This window comes from Lissotriton helveticus, chromosome 2_1 (genome assembly GCF_964261635.1).
Source record: "Lissotriton helveticus chromosome 2_1, aLisHel1.1, whole genome shotgun sequence".
Classification (NCBI taxonomy): domain Eukaryota; kingdom Metazoa; phylum Chordata; class Amphibia; order Caudata; family Salamandridae; genus Lissotriton; species Lissotriton helveticus.
The window spans coordinates 1602631773-1602651926 of NC_136059.1; positions in this window are offsets into that span (position 1 = coordinate 1602631773).

Below are 20154 nucleotides of genomic sequence, written 5' to 3' on the forward strand. Positions count from 1 at the left end.
ACGACTCACATGGCATGAAGGGCGGAACATACCACACGCCCCCAGCGGTTGTCACGCACCCAGCACACGCCCACAGCAGAATGCAGACATGCCCACAAGGGACTACTTTGCCGGCCCGATTCTTTTACCTTTTAAATGTATATGGTGGCCGTCTGCATAGCCTATGTCCTTCCGCTGCAACTGCCCTTTCCAACGCTGTATTGGGTGTTGTGATTGGTGCTGTGGTTACTGAGATTACCCGCCTCAAAGGTTTGGGCTCTCTCTTTATAATATTAGTATGGATATGGATTGTAAAATTGGCCTACACCTAATTAGCGCCTTAATGTACTTGTACATCCCTGGTCAATTATATAACATATACCCAGGGTCTGTAAATTAAATGCTACTAGTGGGCCTACAGCACTCATTGTGTGACCCACTAAAATAGCACTGTAAAACATGTCACAGGTTTGTCACTGCAGCCTATGGTGACATTTTATATTGCTATTTTGCCCTGGCAAATCAAACCTTTTGCCAGGACTAGACATTATTTTTTAATACTAATATGTCACCCCTAAGTTAGGCTGTAACAGTTCCGAGTGCACGGTGCATGGTATTTAAAATGTAGAACAAGTGTACTTCACATTTACAGTCCAGCCCGAACTGCCAGGCCAGGTCTTCCCTGGACCAGAAACAAGCATCCTAGGACAGGTTTCTTGGTTTCACCCCATATCAGCCAGGATAGCTTGAATCTGGTGGTGTAACGAGCATGGGACTCATGTCTGGGCATACCCTTCCCACTTAGGGTGGTGCCAAATGCAAAAACAACAGATGATGGAAGAAATGCTGAATCAATCGAACATTTACCTCCATTCAAAGATCTGGGTTAAAACCATTATTTATTTGCATGCCACGCCATTCCAGTTTAAACCCAGCCATATGCCAATCAGTCTTGGCCCTATTCTCCATGGGAACAGTCCAGCCTGAACAGCAAAGCAAGGTCTTCCCTGGACCAGAACCAAGCATCCTAGGACTGGTTTGGGGGTTTCACCCCTCTTCAGCCAGGATAGCTTGAATCTGGTGAGGTAGCGAGCACAGGACCCACGGCTGGGTCTGAACTGTAGTGAACTAAAGAATGATGATGGATTTAACCCAGATATGTGACTGGGAGTGAGTGTCTGAAAAGTTTCAGTGCTCCGTCCATCATCTTCTTGTGTTTACTTTTAGAAAGTTTACATTTTTTTGTCCCAACCATATCTGCCTTCTGCCAGTGTCCTGGGTCACATGACTGTAAATGGCCCTGCTTTTGGGGTTTGAGTATTCCTCCCAGACAATTTCTATCGGACCTGACCCTTTCTGCAGGGCCAACCCCAAACTTGGCCCTTTTTGCAGGGTCATCCCCAAACTTTTTGCCATCCTCTTCCCTTTTTCTGACCTCTCTTTTTCTAGCATTAGATTTCTGGGCCCTTGCCACTGCTAACCAGTGCAAAAGTTCATACGTTCTGCACTCAAAACATGGTAGCATTGACTTATCCACAATTGCCACATTTAATTTACTTACAAGTCCCTAGTAAAGTTCACTATATGTGCCCAGGGCCTGTAAATTAAATGCTACTAGTTGGCCTGCAGCACTGCTTGTGCCACCCACTCAAGTTGCCCTTTAAGCATTGCTCAGGCCTGCCACTGCAGAGCAAGTTCAAGTTCAAGTTCAAGTTTGAAATTTGTATAGCGCACTACTCACCCAGAGGGTCTCAAGGCGCTTGAGGGAGGGGGGGTACATTACTTATCGAATATCCAAGTTTTTAGTTGTTTTCTGAAGGAGCGGTGGTTCTGTGTAAGGCGGAGGTGGGTGGGGAGATAATTCCAGGTCTTGGCCGCTAAGTAGGAGAAGGATCTATCCCCCATGGTGGATCTTTGGATGCGTGGAATTGCGGCGAGGGCTTGATTGGACGATCGTAGTTGGCAGGTGGGGGTGTAAAGGACAGGCGCGTGTGGAGGTATTCGGGTCCTAGGTCGTAGAGGGCTTTGTGTGCGTGGGTGAGGAGACGGAACGTTATTCTCTTGTTGACGGGGAGCCAGTGGAGGTCTTTCAGGTGACCGGAAATGTGAGCTTGGCGGGGGATGTCTAGGATGAGTCTGGCTGAAACGTTTTGGATGCGTTGGAGTTTTTTCTGTAGTTTGGCTGTGGTTCCGGCGTAAAGGGTGTTTCCGTAGTCCAGTCGGCTTGTGACCAGTGCATGGGTGACTGTCTTTCTTGTTTCAGTGGGGATCCAACAGAAGATTTTTTTGAGCATACGTAGGATGTTGAAGCATGATGATGAGACAGCGTTGACTTGCCTGGTCATCGAGAGGGAGGAGTCCAGGATGAAGCCCAGGTTACGTGCGTGGTCGGTTGGTCTGGGTGCGATTCCCAGGGCCGGTGGCCACCATGAGTCGTCCCAGGCGGAGGGGGATGATCCTAAGAAGAGGACTTCTGTTTTGTCCGAGTTCAGTTTTAAACGGCTGTTCTTCATCCACTCGGCTACTTCTTTCATCCCTTCGTGTAGGTTGGTTTTGGCGGTGTTTGGGTCTTTGGTGAGGGAGAGGATCAGCTGGGTGTCGTCTGCGTAGGAGATGATGTTGAGGTTGTGTTGGCGCGCGATGGATGCGAGGGGACTCATGTATACGTTGAAGAGGGTGGGACTGAGTGATGATCCTTGCGGTACGCCGCAGATGACTTCGGTGGCCTCTGATCTGAAAGGGGGGAGTCGGACCCTCTGGGTTCTTCCGGCGAGGAATGAGATGATCCAGTCCAATGCTTTTCCTTGTATCCCGACGTTGCTGAGGCGTTGTACAAGGGTGCTATGACAGACTGTGTCAAAGGCTGCGGAGAGGTCAAGGAGGATGAGGGCAGCTGTTTCTCCGTTGTCCAGTAGAGTTCGAATGTCGTCTGTTGCTGCGATGAGGGCGGTCTCGGTGCTGTGTTTGGCTCGGAAGCCGGACTGTGAAGGGTCGAGGGATTTGTTGGATTTGAGGAAGGCGGCGAGCTGACTGTTGACGGCTTTCTCAATGACTTTGGCAGGGAATGGGAGGAGCGAAATGGGGCGGTAGTTCTTAAGTTCAGTGGGATCTGCAGTGGGTTTCTTCAGGAGGGCGCTGAGTTCGGCATGTTTCCAGCTTTCCGGGAAGGTAGCGGAGCTGAGGGAGCAGTTGATGACGTCTCTGAGATGGGGTGCGATAATGGAGTCTGCTTTGTTGAAAATGTGGTGGGGACATGGGTCGGTTGGCGATCCTGAGTGGATGGAGTTCATCAGGCGGATGGTGTCTTCAGTGGTGATTGTGTTCCAGGCGCAAAGGTTGTTGGAGGGGGGTTTAAGTTCGGAGGTGGGTGGGGTGGACTGGACTCCAAAGCTGTTATGTATGTCAGCGATCTTGTTGTGGCAGAACGAGGCTAGAGAGTCGCAGAGGTCTTGAGAGGGAGTGATGTCGTTGGTGCCGGCATTGGGGTTGGTAAACTCTTTGACGATGTTGAATAGTTCCTTGCTGTTGTGGGCGTTATTGTCGAGTCGATCCTTGAATGCTGATTTCTTGGTGGATCGGATCAGCTGGTGGTGTTTGCGGGTGGCGTTCTTGAAGGTGACCAGGTTGTCAGTGGTTGGGTTTTTTCGCCAGGCTTTCTCGAGGGTGCGACAGATCTTTTTGGATTTCTTAAGGTCATCATTGAACCAGGGGGCTTTTTTGTTACCTTGCTTGATTTTATGGTTTTTCAGGGGTGCTAATTCGTCAGCGCTGTGGGTGATCCATTGTGTGAGGTTGGTGGCTGCTTGGTTTGGGTCTGATGATTTGGCAGGAGGGTTTTGGTGGAGCGCTGTGAAAAGCTGCTCGGTGGTAATTTTGTTCCTGTTTCTGCGGGGAATTGGTTGTGGGTGGTTGTGGGTCGTGGTCTTTTTGTAGTTGAAGTGAACGCAGCTGTGGTCCGTCCAATGGAGAGCTGTGGTGTGATTGAAGGAAATTTGCTTGCTGGAGGTGAAGATTGGGTCGAGCGTGTGCCCGGCATAGTGGGTGGGGGTGTCAACAAGTTGTTTGAGTCCGAGATTGGCGAGGTTGTCTAGAAGGGTGGTGGTGTTGCTGTCGTTGTTCTTTTCCAGGTGGAAGTTGAGGTCTCCCAGTAGAATGTAGTCCTCGGAGGGGAGGGCGTGTGGGCTGATGAAGTCAGTGATGTCTTCGCTGAATTGTGTGCGGGGTCCTGGTGGCCTGTAGATGAGGGTGCCTCTGAGTGTGGTCTTGGGGTCGGTGTGGATCTGGAAGTGAAGGTGTTCGGCGGCTGCGAGGTTATCGTCGGAACTGGTCGTGATGCGGATGGTGTTCTTATGGACGATGGTGATGCCACCTCCTGTTTGGTTGGTGCGGTCCTTTTGGATGATCTTGTAGCCGTCCGGGATGGCTATGGCGATGTCGGGTGCTGATGAGGCGTTCATCCAGGTTTCTATGAGAAAGGTGACGTCCGGTGATGTGGTGTCGAGTAGGTTCCAAAGTTCAATGGCGTGTCTGTGGACCGAGCGGTTGTTGAGCAGAATGCACTTCAGGTGGTTAGTGTCGGAGCTCTATTTGGAGTTTGTGGATTTGGTGTGGGCCCTGATGCAGTCGAACTTGCAGGAGTGGCAGGTGAAGGGTCCATGGGTGTGTCCTGGGGCGGCTTTGTAGCAGTTTAGGAGTCAGCCGGGGTTAAGTGCAGAGAGGGTTGCGGCGTTGTATGTTAAGCGGCTGGAGTGGATTTTGCGGGGACCAGGGGGTCTGGCGCGGACGGGCGTAGACGGGCTTACCTTTGGCGCGCCTTCGGCGCTTATGGGGCGCGTCTGCTGCGTGTGAACGCTGCGCGTAAGTTGCTCTGACATAAGTGGATAGTAGAGGGGGGCGGAGCGAGGGAGGAGCAGCTGGGAGGCGGGAGCGGGGTGGAGAGACGGGCCAGGAGGCACAACAACAACAAAATGGCAGCAAAAAACAAAAGCGAAACAGGACGAGATTGGGGCACAGTGAGGAGTATAGCTATGGGCAGTAGTGGCACCGGCACAATCAGTCACTAGTTAATTTACCGATCAGTGCGAGTAAAGCAGTGATAGTAATGGGCAATAGAGCGCTACGATGATAGTCAGGCACAGAGAAACTATTAAATGCAAAGCGAGCAGTACAATGATGGGCAAGGCAGCGCTACGATAATCAACAAGCACAACAATTTCCAAATGCAATGCGAGCAAAACAAGCACAACAATTTCCAAATGCAATGTGAGCAGTACAATGATGGGCAAGGCAGCGCTATGATAATAAACAAGCACAACAATTTCTAAATGCAATGCGAGCAATTCAAATGCAGCAGTGAGCAATGTAGCGCTATGATACTCAAGTGGCCAGGGAGCATGGGGGAGCGACCGCTTCTGAACGAGTCAGGACGGTCACAGCGTTTTACTAGACGGGACGGTCCTGAACTACCAGTGGGAGGGGGGAGCAGCTGGGAGGCGGGAGCGGGGTGGAGAGACGGGCCAGGAGGCACAACAACAAAATGGCAGCAAAAAACAAAAGCGAAACAGGACGAGATTGGGGCACAGTGAGGAGTATAGCTATGGGCAGTAGTGGCACCGGCACAATCAGTCACTAGTTAATTTACCGATCAGTGCGAGTAAAGCAGTGATAGTAATGGGCAATAGAGCGCTACGATGATAGTCAGGCACAGAGAAACTATTAAATGCAATGCGAGCAGTACAATGATGGGCAAGGCAGCGCTACGATAATCAACAAGCACAACAATTTCCAAATGCAATGCGAGCAAAACAAGCACAACAATTTCCAAATGCAATGTGAGCAGTACAATGATGGGCAAGGCAGCGCACGATAATAAACAAGCACAACAATTTCTAAATGCAATGCGAGCAATTCAATTGCAGCAGTGAGCAATGTAGCGCTATGATACTCAAGTGGCCAGGGAGCATGGGGGAGCGACCGCTTCTGAACGAGCCTGTGTGTGCAGTATAAACTGCCCTTATGACCTGGCCAGCTAACCTACTTGCCAGTCCCAAACCTTCCCTTTTATTACTATGTCACCCCTAACGTAGGCTCTAGGCAGCCTAATGGGCAGGATGTGGTGTATTTAGAAGGTAGGACATATGCTTTTAAGTTTGACATATCCCGGCAGTGAAAAACTGCTAAGTCCGTTTTCCACTATTGCAAGGCCTATCTCTGCCCTAAAACATATTTTAACTCTAATTTCAAATAGGTAAGGGATAGAGTTTTAAAATGTGGTGTCTCTGGACTCACAATTTAACATATCAACTTATGGTGTAGTCAGATTTTAAATTGTGAGTTTCAAAATACCACCATTAGAAGGTTGCAAAGCAAGACTAAGTATGAAAGAATGCACTCCTTCCCTTATTTTTATATGTTTTATAAAAGAATCATGCTGGAATAACGCTGTCTTCGAGTGATTAAGGAAGTTTGGATTAATCTTGGACTAAGGTTTTGCTACTAATGGTGTACTATGAAAAAGTGGACTATCACAAAAGGAGTAAATCACAGTAAATCGACAGCGGGGATATATTACTGAATTATACAGTGCGACAGATGGTGCGCCGTTACGTACCTTTTTGGACACTAATAGAAGGTTGGCATTTTCTTACTTGAACCATTCTGCTTCTCTGCCTGTCTCTGAATGCATATCTGGGTTGGGTGACAGCCGTGCTTTGTGCATTCCCTCTAGACAGTCACGCAAAGGGAGCTGTGTTGAGACATTTGCATCCTGATGGCCTATCACCAGGCAGATGGTCCTTCCTGAGGTAGATTGGGAGGGAGGAGCTGACACATGCACCTGAATAGGGTGGTGCCTGCCCCCAAACAAAGAGCTGCATACCCCATGTAGTAAGTTCGGAGTCAGGACAGGAAGGCAGGAAACTTGAGATCTTCAAAGGCCTATTTGAATTCTCCCACACTTCAAAGGCGCATTTGAGTATAAGTACTGGACCCCTGACCCCACCAGACGAGAACTTTGATGGAACCAAGGACATTCTGCCTGGAATAAGAGCTACTGTGCTGCAGGAGGTACTGTCATTTTGCTTCCTGCTCTGCTGATTTGGCCTGCCGCTTCTTGCCATGGAGTGAGAAAGACTGGAATATTCTCTACATTCCTGAAACCAAGTTTTTCCAAGGGCTTGCTGGCATGCCTCCTGTTTTCTGAAGTCTCAGGGTCATAAAAGACCTGCAAGTTTGCTGATGCTGCTGAGCTCAGCCATCTGTAGGTCCTACCCTTGCCTGAGATGACCTCATCCAGTCTTGAGCCTCGAAAGTGGGTTCTGCAGCAATTTTTGCCAAGAATCGATGCAGTAACACCATTTCGCTGATCAGAACCAATGCAGCGCCCTCCGAAGCAGTACTGATTCGACGATGACACAGGTCCTGACTGCGATGTTCGATGATGGCACATTGCTGATCCGAAGAAGCTACTGCGAGGCTCAATTTCGACGCAGCGCCGATCTTTCAACATTGACTGCAAGGCTCGACTTCGATTGCAGCACAAATCCTTTGACACTTACTGCGAGGCTTGACTTCAACCCATTGCCCCAACTGTATTAATCAGAAACAACTTATTGTGTCTTCAACACTGACGCTTGCTCCATTCAAGGTACTTTTTCAGCGGGTCCCGCGTGGGTCCTGTAGCCAGCCTGCCCTCCATTGTGGTCAGTCTAGAACTTTGTATTTACCCTGGTCTAGTGCATCCTCAAGGACCTTTTAAGCACTATTGACTTCTAGGTATTGTTTTTAGATTTCTTTTTTTTTATTAATTTCTCGAGTTTTACCTATTGCATTTTTGTTGTTTTGGTCTTGTTTTACTCAGATAAAGTATGTCCAATTTTCTAAACTGGTGTGGAGTCTTTTAGGGGTGTTTTCACTGTATTACTGCAATTAAGTGTTACGAAATGCTTTACACATTGCCTCTTAAATTAAGCCTAATCTCTCTGTGCCAAGCTACCAGAGGGTGAGAATAGTTCAATTTATGTTGTGCATCTGACTTACCCTGACTAGGATTGTGGCCCCTACTTGGGCAGGGTGCAAACCTCTGCCAAGTAGAGACCTCATTCCTAACAGTGTCACAGAGGGGACTCTATTTGGACAGGATGAGCCATCCTACCAGAATTGCTGGGGGTGGAGCTATGCCCTGCCCAAATTACACTTCAAAAGGCTTTGCAACACAACACACACAAAGGAACCTGACACCAGCCATGTGTTACTCTAGACAGTTTGGAGCTTTGACAGGGAAAGGGAAGAACTTTCCAGGACCAGGTTTGGGGCAGGACAGGATGTCGTCCCGCACATAAATGCTGGCAGTAGAAGTAATGGGTCCCATAACCACCCTTCAGATCCCTTCTGGACCTGTGGAAGACTCAGAAGAAGGCCTTCCCTGGTGCTGGAAGGACTGCCCTGCTGCCTGAGAAATGAATACCGGACCTTTTTCTTGAATCCAGGACAACAAGGTTTAGCTGGATGGTCTCCTGTGTGAGTTACAGGGACACAACAGACTCCAGATGCCCTGCCACTTACCTACCTGCTGATGCAGGTCCCTTCTGGACTGAGTCCTAGAACCCAAGAGGTCAACCTTACCTCCCCCCAGGTCATGGGCCTTTGTTGTGGTGTTAAAGCGGCATAGTAAAAAGCGGGTCCCTTGCTCACCGGGCCACTGGATTCAAGCTAGCCTGGCTGAAGGGTGACATACCCTGAAACCGGTCCCAGGATGCTTGTTTCCAGTCCAGGGGGGACCTGGCCTGGCAGTTCAGTCTGGACTGTTGCAATGAGGTGCAGGGTTAAGACTGATCTGCATATGGCTGGATCCAAACTGGGGTGGTGTAGTGCGCAAAAGAAAGATGGATTGAATCGCAAATGTGCCGCAATTTCACCCCTGAAATGGTAATGTTCACTGGTGTTGCACACACACATGTCCCAAGGACATGTGTGTGTGTAACATACAACTTAGAAAAATGCACTAAAGTGCATATTTCTAAGTTTTTGCTTTTTACCACGTAGTTTGACTTCGCTGTAAATAGCGGCCCCAGATTGCGAATTCGCAATCTTGGAATGGTTCATGCATTGCATTTAAGGAATCGCAAATTGTGATTCCTTAAATGCAATCGCAATTTGAGAACTCACAATTATTTGCGAATTCTTAAATTGCGAGTGCATGAACCCTTGATGCATCTCAAATGCCATTTTTGCGGGCGCAAACGGCCGAATTTTGCGATTCGCACCGTTTGCGCTCGCTAAAATGCTTGATGCATCTACCTGCAAGTTTTCGATTCTTTGCGGAAGCGCGCCAGGGAAGGTTGTCCTACCAGTTCAGGGTGGAGGGAGTTCCAGAGCTTAGGTACCAAGGTGGAAAATCTTTACCTCCCATTTTGCCTTTGCAAATCTAGGGACTAAAAGGAGATTTTTAGAAGATGACCGGAGGGCTCTACTGGGAGAGTAGAGATGAAGGAGGGACCTAATGCCTTCTGATCCAGAGCCATAAATAGCCCCGTGGGCAAGGCAAAGAAGCTTAAAAGAGATCCTATACTGGACGGGCAGCCAATGAAGGTTTTTCCTGGCCAAGGATACTGAAGTAAGCCTAGGGAGATTGAGGACCATCCTGGCCGCGGCGTTCCGCACCATCTGGAGGCGATAAACAAGGCCCTTGTTCATGCCCACATACAGAGCGTTCCAATAATCCAATCTCGAAGAGACGAGGGCCACTGTGGCCTGCTTCCGGGCATCAGGAGAAAGATAAGATGCAATCTTTCTGAGGATCCTAATGATACCACAACAGGTGGACACGGCCCTACTGACCTGACGGTCAAAGGAAAGAGAGGTATCTATCAGGATTCCTAGCAGAGTGGGAGGGGAGGGGACAATCACCAAGGGAGTCCGGCCACCAGTCTTTTGACTGAATATCTTGGCCACCCCCGAAGATCAAGACCTCCGTCTTCTCTCCGTTAAGTTTTAAAAAGTTCCGGATCATCCATTGAGAGACTGCCTCCATGCAAGTTCTAAAATTCAGGGCAGAGTCGTTCACAGACTGTGTGAGGGAGACCATGATTTGAGTGTCGTCGGCATACGACCACACCTCAAACCCATAAGATCTCACTACCCTGGCAAGTGGGGCCACGTAGATATTAAAGAGTGTGGGACTTATGGAGGATCCCTGGGGGACCCCACATTGTACTGGTTTGGAAGGAGACAGAAACTCACCCAGCTTCACTCTTTGCTCCCTTTGATGGAGAAAGGAGGCCAGGAGACTAAGGGCTGGGCCTCCAACTCCTATCTCCCTAAGCCTAGCAACCAAGACCGAGGGAGACAGGGTGTCGAAGGCTGTCGTAAGGTCATGTAGGACCAAACTGGTGGTATGGCCCTTATCAACCTTTGTGCGGATGTTATTAATAACCACAGTAAGGGCAGACTCAGTACTGTGGGCTCTTCGAAAGGCATGTTGTGAGATGTCCAGCAGGCTAGAGTGTGAGGATGGTTTGAGTTTGGAGATGATGTTGACGATAGAGGTTTCAGAAATTGGACTAAATTCGCTCCATGAAGCCTTGTTTTTAGGAAGGTGTTTGGTCCGGGATGAATCAGGATGGGTGAGAGTAGGGGGGGTTGGGAGGGGTCGAGGTGTAGGGAGGAGGAGGAAAAAGGTGAATTAGGAATATTAGGGAGGGTGTGTTGGATGGGGGGAGGTTGAAGAGAGAGAGAAGGGGAAGAGAAGGATAGTTCAATGGTGTTGATTTTATTTGAAAAGAAGCTGGCAATTTCTTCGCATCTTTCCACAGAGGCTGTTAATTTAGGAGGGTCAGAGGAAGTTTGTTTTTTAACGATGTTAAACAGTTCTCTGGGGCGGTTTCTGGCCTGGTCAAGTTGTGAACGGAGAAAGGAGGCCTTTTCGTTAAAGATATGTTTTTTGTAATGGGCTCTATTGGTTCTGAGGAGTTTGGCATTGAACCAGGAATTGGGAGGGATTTTTTTTTAGTTTAATTGGGGCAATTAGATCGAGGGCATCAAGAATAGAGTTGTTGTAATGATCGGTAAGGTCGTTGGTGCTAAGAGAGGGGGAGAAGTAAGCGAGTTTTAATTGTGGATTCCAATTCGTCATGAGGAATGAGGTGAAGGTTTCGAGTGGGTTTCATATGTAAAGTACTAATAGGGGCGGGCGAGTAGTGGGGCTGTTCAAGATGAAGAGGATGAGGTGGTGATCAGACCAGTCTACAGGAAGTATATTAGAGAGAGAGGCCATGTCCTTGTTCGTCACAATAGCATCAAGGGTGGCGCCCTTGATGTGAGATGGGGCAAGGCAGAGTTGGGTCAGGTCAGTGATGTCTAAGGTTTTGTTAAAAAGGGTGACCGCAGGGTCAACATTTTTGTTCCAGTGGATGTTGTAATCACCAAGGAAGAAATTCTTGGAGTGGGAGAGCAATGCTTGAATAGTGAAAGGGTTCCTTTCCAAAAAAAAAGCATTTGCCAACTTAAACGGTTTGTAGAGGACCGAGGCAAGAGCACCAAATGGTGAGTGGGAGATTGTTGCAAAGGAGAAACAGCCATCACATCGCATGCGTCGCAACACATGTAATTACAATGCGGTTGTTAAAACGTCTGCGTTGTTACATCACAGTACCATGACAATGCAAGTTGTTACATTGACTTGCTGTAGGGGGCGCACTAGCCTAAGGAATAGTATAATTTACTACACTTTCCCTACTGTTGCGCACACTGGAGTCGGTGTAGTAAATTATACTATTCCTAAGTCCAGCGCGCCCCCTACAGCAAGTCGATGTAACGACTTGCATTGTAATGGTACTGTGATGTAACAATGCGGTTGTTGTAACGACCGCCTTGTAAACGCATGCCTTATAAACACATGCAATGTAAACGGCAACATTTGTTGCAAAGTCATCCTGTGTGCCCTGTGCTCCCCCATTTTTTGCTGACTGGTGGTTTATTTATTTATTTATTAGTTTGTATAGCGCTAGAATCACTCCGTCAGGAGTATCTCTGCGCTTTATGCCCAGTAAATTAGCAACTACACAGTGGAAGATAATTAGATTTCATTTTTAAACAGAATAGTTTTTAACTGTTTTCGGAAGGTTAAATGCTCTTTGCATAACCTTAGGGCCAACGGAAGCTTGTTCCACATCTTGGGGCCCATAGTTGACAGGGCTCTGCCTCCATGTCTAACTTTTTTGATATGTGGCACCACAAGGAGAAAGTTAGTGCTTGATCTAAGGGACCGTAGAGGGACATATGGTCTAAATTTCCTTTCCAGGTAGGTGGGTCCTAGTCCATTCAAGCATTTGTGGATTAGGCAGCATATCTTGAATTTTGCCCTTTGTCTAACAGTAAGCCAGTGTAATTGCTCAAAGAGGGGTTTGGATGCAGTTCTTGGGGGGGCATTCAGGACCAGGCGAGCCGCCGTGTTCTGCACAACCTGCAGTTTATCCAATAGCCCTTCGTTGACAGAAAGTAACAACCCATTACAGTAATCAATCCGGCTCAGGATAAGTGCGTGAACCAGAATCTTTCTTGTTAAGTTGGGTAAGAGTGGAATTTTTTTTCGAAGTAGACCAATGGTGTGGAAGCATATTCCTGAAATGTAGGTGACATGTTGTTTTAAGGACAGGTCGTGATCAAGTCGAATTCCAAGATTCTTCACGACCTGTTTGGGTTCAGGGACTGCTCCCAACTCCGGTGGCCACCAATCAGGGGTCCAAAGTATCTTAGCTTCCCCAAATAGCATGATCTCGGTCTTGCTGACGTTACATTGGAGATAGTTGTTAGACATCCAATTGGCCACTTCCTCCATACCAGATGAGAAAGAGTTCCTAACCTCAGCGGAGAGAGTTTTAAAAGGAAACAGGAGCTGTGTGTCATCTGCGTAAGATACGGGAATGAACCCGTATCTACGCAGCACTCCTGCCAGTTAACGGACTCCAACTGTCCCTGGGCTCTGTCTAACCAGGCCCTGGGTAAGTGCTATGTTGAAAAACATAGTGAAAACACACACATACATGACGGTACAATATATATTAGGACACAATTGCAATTGGCAGGACCTACCCAATGAGTCCCTAGTACATAATCGGGCAAGGGGATTAAAACTGCATTTTAGTGGCTAGTACATAATAGTGCATGGCAGTTTAGAGGCCAGCAGCCCTTTCTGCACTTTCATGTGTGCACATTTCCAATTGCAGTAGAGTGCCTCCCAAAAAGAACTTTGTTGCTAAGAGCACTGTGTAGTGAGGATCTACACAATATGTGCATTTTCAGGACCCCTAAAGTATTCCCTAGGCGTCCCAGGGGTTGGGGTTTTGTAACTATAAGCAGTGGCCTTATAATAGATGCTTTATATGCCCTGATGATGGAGAACTTGCATTTCCCCAGTGTAGATTCCTAGCTCCATTCATTCAGCATTCCGTCTATCATTTGTTGCCACAGCACATCTTGCTCTAAGTGGAATGGGTATGCCCAGGTGTGGGTTCCTTGCTTGCTGTGCCACTGAATTCAAGCTAGCCTGGCTGATGAGCGGAGTTACCCCAAAACTGGCCCCAGGATGCTTGTTTCCGGTCCAGGGAGGATCCGGCTTGGCAGTTCCAGCAGGGACAAGACTGATTTGCATATGACTGGATCCAAACTGGGGTGGCGTAGTAAGCAAAAGAACAATGGATTCAACCAGATCTCTTAACTGGGTAAATATTTGATTCATTTAGCATTCCATCCATCATTTGTTTCTGCAGCACTTTTAACGCCATAGAATAACATGGAAATAGGTATGAATGCATACATATTGCTAGGAATTAAATAAAATACTATTCAAGGACATAGGAGAATGTTAATAATAAATCCAACAATATGTCATTGTTGAATTCATCCTAAAGTGTACAGAAAAGAGGTTATAAGACTCTCTTTTCTGTAAGTTAAATTCAGCCTTCCTGTGGTCTTCCCTGATTGGACAGGATTAGCCAGGCTGCTTGGATGAAGTGATAAGTACCTCACCCAGAGAGAGGCTATCTGTTACGAGAGCTCTGTTACACATAAATGCCAGAGCAGGTGGAAGGGGCCATGAAGCATGACCTTCAAAGGAGAAATAGGAAAGGCAGGGAAGGCCAGGACCATCTCCCCACAAGCCCCTCTGACCCAGCCAGATGGCAGGCTTAAGGCAGGAATTTGCAGATGGAAGGGGGATGAGGACTATGGAAATGAGCCATACTGGAGGTTGGCTTAACTAGTTCCTGCTCCTCTGCTGTGGTTTCCTCCACACTGAATTTTGGAGGAATAGTGCTTTCAGGGAAAAGATGATGCCACACTTTGGAGGAAGTGGTCATGCTCTGGGGTGTTGCCCTGCACCTCACTGGACAGGAGTGCTCCCCTGCTTGAAACCAGGGAACTGTGAATAAATATGTGAGAGGTGCAGGGCCTCTCAGTTCTGCTGCTCAAGACTAAAAGAAGAAGAAGAAGGATTGCCCAGCTGGAAACTTGATGTCCACGATCAGGCCCTTCATTCTGACTGACTGCGCCTGCTGCATTATCTGGAACTACAGCCCTGTGGAGGTACTTTGCCTCAAGAGGAATGAAGAATGGACTCCCTGTAAGCAACTGGTTAACAGAGCTCACCTGGACCATCATCACCAAGAATCGCCTGCCTAGAGTGCGTCCAGAGGATTTTTAAAGGATTTTGTGCAGGTGCATTGTAGGAATTGTGGTCCCAACCTTTCAAATACCATCTTGGTTCTTCCAGACCCTTGGATTGTGTTTTAGACACTTTGGACCATCAGGAGGAATGTTAGGAAGTTGGAAAAGTGTGGGGCAACTTTGGGAAAAAACTCCATAAGGGGACGACTCAACTGTGAGAGCCAAGCAGTGAGCCGGCCTGACTTGCTAATTTGTCCTGCTGAAAAGCTCTGGAGGTCGGACTTCCAGAGTTCGACCAGGAGCTCCCTGAAAAGTAAGCAAATGAACCCTCACCAAACCCAAACTGGTGAAGAGCATTGAGGGGCCCCAGCAGAAAAAGCTCCAGAAAAGTTTCTAAGTCAAAAGGAAAAATCTTGCCAAAGGCCAACCACGAGGGGTATTCAAGAAGGGCTCCATACCGTCATCCTGAAGCTGTGACTTTGTCCCGGTCAAGCATGACCAGATGTCCCTGAGTGGCGCTATAGATTTCTAAGTGCTATATAGTGCTAAATTCTTTCAAATTCATATCTCCGATTCCCTATATTGGATTACTGCCATTTTGGTGTCATTTGAAAGATAAAAATATTTCCTATTAGTATAAATTGTTGTTGGATCTATCATGTGTTGTGTCTTAATTATTTACTGAAATTGGTGTTTCAAAATGCTTTACATACCTGTCTCCTAAGTAAAGCCCACCTGCACGCAGGCAAGCCTCCCAGGCTTGACCCTGAGAATAATTTATTGAGACATGTACTGAGCCTTAGACTGTGTAGTGGCCTTATTGCCAGTGGTAGATGCATATTTACCACTCCTAATAACCCACTTTCCAACAGAGGTTTACACCCATTCTGACCTGGGGCTCATTCGAACGGTATGAGATTGTGTACTATTCTAATGGTATTTCTGTAGCATATTTCTGACGGACCACTAACATAATATCGAGGGACATAATATCGACTATCAAAAATATCGTTGACAAAATATCGACAGACAGAATATCGACTTTGTATCTACAAACAGGTAAGTACAAAAATATCGAGTAAAAAATATCGTTTACAAAAATATAGTTTATAAAAATATCGACTTTATTAAAAACAATGTTAAATTAAATTAATATTGAAAATTAATTACTAAAATATACTTTAAAATACTTAAATTACCTTATAATAATTAAATAATTAATGAAAGTTATAAAAAAAAGTTTACAATCATATTCGTTAAAACATATATATGTAGTAACATAATATAATTAAATAATAATCAATATTATTACCGTAGGAAGTGTAAAAATTGCTATTCCCACTCCAGAGAGTGCAACAGTAGGGAAAGCGTTGGATAGCGTAGGGGCACAAATTACTATTCCCACTCCAGTGGGTGCAACAGTAGGGAAAGGGTTGGATAGCGTAGAGGTAAAATTTACTATTCAAACTCCAAAGAGTGCAACAGTAGGGAAAGCGTTGGATAGCGTAGAGGTAAAAATTACTATTCCCACTCCAAAGAGTGCAACAGTAGGGAAAGCGTTGGATAGCGTAGGGGTAAAAATTACTATTCCCACTCCAGTGAGTGCAACAGTAGGGAAAGCGTTGGATAGCGTAGGGGTAAAAATTACTATTCCCACTCCAGTGGGTACAACAGTAGGGAAAGCGTTGGATAGCGTAGGGGTAAAAATTACTATTCCCAGTCCAAAGAGTGCAACAGTAGGGAAAGCGTTGGATAGCGTAGAGGTAATAATTGCTATTCCCACTCCAGTGGGTGCAACAGTAGGGAAAGCATTGGATAGCGTAGGGGTAAAAATTACTATTCCCACTCCAGTGAGTGCAACAGTAGGGAAAGCGTTGGATAGCGTAGAGGTAACAATTACTATTCCCACTCCAGTGGGTGCAACAGTAGGGAAAGCATTGGATAGCGTAGGGGTAAAAATTACTATTCCCACTCCAATGAGTGCAACAGTAGGGAAAGCGTTGGATAGCATAGGGGTAAAAATTACTATTCCCACTCCAGTGAGTGCAACAGTAGGGAAAGCGTTGGATAGCGTAGAGGTAACAATTACTATTCCCACTCCAGTGGGTGCAACAGTAGGAAAAGCGTTGGATAGCGTAGGGATAAAAATGACTATTCCCACTCCAAAGAGTGCAACAGTAGGGAAAGTGTTGGATAGCGTAGGGGTTAAAATTACTATTACCACTCCAAAGAGTGCAACAGTAGGGAAAGCATTGGATAGCGTAGGGGTTAAAATTACTATTCCCACTCCACAGAGTGCAACAGTAGGGAAAGTAAATACTTCTCATATTATTTTAAAAAATATTAATTAATATCTATAAAAAATGAATTAAAAGTAATTATCAATTTAATATAATATAATAATTAATCAATTAAAATTACAAATTACAATTAATTTGTACTATTAGTTACCTATTCTAATTAATTACAAATTAACAAATAATTAATTAACAATTAAAAATTAATTAACAATTCATTCAAATTAAATACAATAATATAAATTGATTTATTTAATTAATTATGAATAAATTACTTCCCACCCTATTCCCCTATAAACTCACAGCCCACTACAGAAAATAAATTAGTAAAATTAACATAATTAGCAATTAATCAATTAAATAAAATGAATTGGCAATTAAAATTTAATTAATTACCCATAAAAATGAATTAACAATTAATTCTAAAAAAATACCAATAAATATTTTTACATATTTAATTAATTATAAATAAATTACTTCCCACCCAATTCCCCTATAAACCCACAACCCGCTCCTGAAAATAAATCAGTAAAATTAACATATTTAGCAATTAATCAATTAATTAAAATGAATTGCCAATTAAAATGTAATTAATTACCAAATATAAATTAATTAACAATTAATTAAAAATGCATACCAATATATAAATTTACATATTTAATTAAGTATAATTAAATTACTTCCCACCCTATTCCCCTATAAACCCACAACCCGCTACAGAATTAAATTACGCAAAAAATAAATAAACTAAATTCATTCATTAAAATTATTTATAACATAAATACACTCTTTTCACACATATAATACCATAACAAACACTATAAAAAATTCGATATTATTAAAAATTCGATAATTTTGATAACCTATATTATATACTTCGATATTTTAACTTTCTATATTTTTAACATTCGATATTACATTACTTACCTTCAAAACGATATGTTTGATGACTATATTCTGTCCATTCAATATTTTGTCCAGACTATATTTTGTACTCGATATTATGTCCATTCGATATTTTGTAGTCGATATTATGTCATTTTACCATTTCTGACCATTGAGAAGCCTATTGGGAAATCCTAAGTTATCCACTATAGCTACAAATGAGGCATACTTACATTACATTTTGAATTAATCTAAAATCAAGCTGTATAGGATCACAGCCTTTCATCTCGGGGAGACAGCCAACTTTGGGGCCGATTACAATGTCAGTCGGAAAGGCTCATAATCGGAATCGGGTCTGCCAAATCAGATTCAGAACGCATTATCCCAACCGATTCTGAAAGGTATCCGACTGATCGATTACGTTAGTCAGAAAGCGTTCGGACTTTCAGAGTCGGGTCTGACTTGGTTCCAAATGACATTCAGAAGAGCGGAGCCAGTCTGAGCCAACTCGTACAGGTCTCCGGACGGCGTTTCTGACTGAGCGATTACGATGTGGGATTGGGACAGCCTTTCCAAATCAATTGTTTCGACACTGTTCGGCTGTCTGAATTTGACTTCGGGGGCCCGTAGCTTGCCCCCCTTCACCCGGAGCCTTCCAAATGGGGCCTGTGGGGTACCCACGAGACCCCCTTTTCAACCATGAGCAGTGTGGCAAGCATCCAGGGGTGCCCGCCAAAGGGTGCGCGATTTTCCCCTGCCACACCTTTCTTCAATGGGAGCCTGTGTATTCGGTCGGAACACAGGCTCCCATTGAAGCCAAAGGAAGTCCGACCGAATCATATTCGGAAGCATCGTAATTGGTCGGTTGGACTTACCGATTCTGATTCGGTCGGAAACCATTCTGAGATCAATTCAGTCAGAATGATTTCCAACAGACATTGAAATCGCCCCCTTTGTTGTGAAGTGTAAACAGCTTTGCTGTTAAAGGGCTTATACAGACATATTGCAAAATGGTAATCATTGGGATTTATATATCTAGTTACTTGTTTCTTGAAGGGTACTTCAGTATACAATGCACAATCTCTTGTCACTTGCCTCCTCTATTTAAATTAGGACTTTATATCACAGAAAGTAAACCGCTTGTGTGTAAGTAGAGCACTACAATTTCAGGCAGAGTTTCCCACTGTACTCATAACGGCTAAAAAAATGTAATTGTTGCTTGAATTCACCTCTGGAAATACGTAAAACACTGACCTGATGTGTGTATGAAATTTAGATCAATCAAAGCCTGGGAGACATTTTATTTAGGCTGGCAAAATTTGGAAAAAAATACATACATTTCACGGTACAAAAAATATGCAAACATCTATGAAATGTCTCTTTACACAATTTTGCATTACAGATTTTAAAGAGATTGTGCACCTTGTCTTGCGAGATTCCAGCAGGGGTGTGGTTTGCACAGACTAACTAGCCTCCTCAAATGACTGTCTGCTCAACCTAGTCTCCGGCCAGTATCCGGCAGAACGTTTTAGGTGTGCACTCACTTAAAAACGTTATAAGAGCTATCAACAAACCATACTTCGCTATAAAGGTGTCACTTCGGGAAAAAAAATCACAGAATTCCATAATATTTCTTGAATAAATGTGGTAAAATTTAGATTGGAAGAAAGACTAGGTATTTGTGACAAATGTATAATCTCATTTTAATCAAATTTTAGGTTGTGTTCATATTGCACAACTTTTGTGATTTTTCTCCTTCTACTTTTTTATGTAATTTTTACCTGTAGATGACTAGTGCTAGCAAAAGATGAGTTGCAAGAACTGAGAAACTGCATGTGTTCATTTGCTACCAATGTGCCTCTGTGGAAGTTAGAAACAATATGGAACATACATTGAGCAGATATATCACAAGACTTTTGTTCACATTTTTTGTTGAATGGAATTCACAATTTTGCCTACCTCTTGCAAGAGACACAGTGTAAGTAGTGTCTGTCACAACAAGTCACAACAAGTTACAAGTTTGTTTAGTAATTGATTTAGACCTCTAACTGAGGCCAACAATTAAAATTGAATACAACAGATACATTAATAAAAGGACATGGTAGCCATAAAAACAGTTTCTGTCTAAGAGAATGATGAAAAGGATTTAAGAAATGTATACAGATTATAACAGACAAATTAATTTGGAGGACAATTGATTAGAGCAATCAAATCGTTACCAGTAAATATCTTGTAAAATATAGAGTGGATCCCCCCCCGAATGCAGAAAGACCATCACCCACTTACTTATAACCAGCAGACTGGACAACGGTAACGCCCTTTACCCCGGAAT